Source organism: Abramis brama (assembly GCF_963993115.1).
Source record: "Abramis brama genome assembly, chromosome: 3".
In the NCBI taxonomy this organism is placed as follows: domain Eukaryota; kingdom Metazoa; phylum Chordata; class Actinopteri; order Cypriniformes; family Leuciscidae; genus Abramis; species Abramis brama.
The window spans coordinates 12,248,104-12,250,406 of NC_139965.1; positions in this window are offsets into that span (position 1 = coordinate 12,248,104).

Sequence of the window (2,303 nt, forward strand, 5' to 3'; positions counted from 1 at the left end):
ATCATGGGAACACACTAGTAATGACTAAAGTGTTACCAAATCCATCGGAACGAATTACTATTCAAAATCTTACAAAAATCTCAAAAGTTTACTGTGACTAAGGAATTAGTAGTTCCTTTAGCAGGATGTAGTAACACTTGAGTCATTACTAGTGGGTTTCCGTTACCTTTTATTATATAATATGCATTAATCATGTTAATTATGAACCTCTATATATAGTAGTTCTCTGGGAGGTATGAAAAAAAAAAATAGTTACTGAAACTACCCAATTCTCTCTCACGACCGGTTCATACCAGTTCGTACCCATTTGTATGATTTGTTCATTTTAGTGTCGTGATCAGTCATTCGTACTGTATTAGCCACCTCATAAAATTCGTACAAATTGCCGTGAGATCGGGTTGGAACTACCACATTCAACTGAGCGCTGTTACTTACTAATTTGTTAATCTGAGTTTCTTGTTAGTTAAAAGTAGTTACTAAAATATGAATAGTGTGTTACTCATTTATGTATGTGTAGTTGTCATTAATGAAGAAACAGTTTTCTAAAGTGTTGCCGTCTTTGGAAATCTGTAACCAGAAAACCCTCAGGCAGTGCTGGGTCAGTGTAATTAAATGTGTTTTTTTTGTTTTTTTCAGTATCTTTTTTTCTGCAACGCATTGCAGATGCAATTGCACTGCATTGCGTGTAGAAAAATCCTGAAATGTTTTCCTCTAAAAACTTAATTTCTTTTCCACTGAAGAAAGAAAGAAAGACATGGACATCTTGGATGGCATTGGGGTGAGGAAATTATCTGGAAATTTTCATTTTGAGGTGAACTAATCCTTTAAGTCTTACACTTTGAACACACGCACACACACACACACACACACACCACTGTGTGTCTCTGTCAGAGCATTTCTTATAGAGTCATCTTTGAGCAAGATCAGACTGGTGAGTTTGTGTCCGTGAGATCCACGTAAACCCGGGGCGTGTGACCCCTTTGCATTGGGTCCTTTAATGAACGAAGAATTGAAAGTATGGGATACCTAGAATAATCAAAGATCTAAATTTAATCATAATCAGTATTTATGATTATTTTCTAATAAGACACACAATCTAAATTTGAAAATCATTTGAAATTGGAGTCAGATTAAGCGCAGAGCTAAAGTAAAATTTAAACCAAATTCTGAACGCTGAAAAGAAGCATTACACCTTCGCCCACACGGGTGGTCTTTACACAAATAATTCCACATGTCAGTTTTGACAGGCCAAATGAGATGATCGCCGATTGGATGGACCTTTTTGCGTTTGGCAATGCGCTGTAACACCATGTAAGTGTAGGATTGAAAATAATCCAAGATATTTCTTTACTGTTTCCACCCTCTTTCCACCACAAGGACCATTTGGAGTTCCTAAAGGCACAGAGGGGCTGATAGTGTTCAAGGCCTGTAGGCCAATATGTTTGTACTTTGGGGGTTGATGAATTGTCACACCTTTAGTACAGTGGGGGAAGTGTAATTATCTGATTGGTCAGTTTGAATGTCTCACATCTGGGTTTTAGTCACATGGTAAGGAAAGGATAAAAGAAGATTGAAACTGTTGCTCTGGCTCTCTTGATGCTCTGGCTCTCTTCTTCTCTGGGTCCCTTTCTTGGGGCTCTCTTCTTATTCTTGGGGCTCTCTCCTTTTGCCTCCTCTTTTCTTTCTCTCTCTCTCTCTGGTAACATTTTTCATATGCTGGGTACAATTAATAATATAAGTTATCATCATCTCATACATCTATTTTGTAACTATTTTAAGTGTAACCATTACCATATTTTGTCAACTAATGTGCTAACTAGTTTTGAATTGGTATTGACTTTGAAGTGCTACATATTGCAATACAATATCGTCACTCTCTATAGCAACGCTCTCCCACAAATATTAAGCTATTGTAACTGCGCTTATTTCTGTCGTTGTTATAAGTGGCAGTGGGTGGAATAGACAAGAAATGTGCAGTTTTCTACCATCTTGCTAATAACGTTTCTTTAGTCATCCGGCAAGTCTTGCAGCTTGAACCACTGCAGGAATCCACCCTTACAACACACATATGGTCTTTTCTGTAAAAATGACGCTACAATGGGCACTGCATTTGTATTTGAATGATTGATCTTTCCTGTTTTATACATCAGTTAATATTCATACCTAATGAGTGAATTCTATAAAGAGATTAATTCATCTTAATTCAATAAAAAAAGTGTTGTGGAGTGACTTTCACTCGACTTTTTGTTTTCTGTGCTTATTTCCCTTTTCAAGAAAAAAACAAACATTTTTGTTGATTTGTT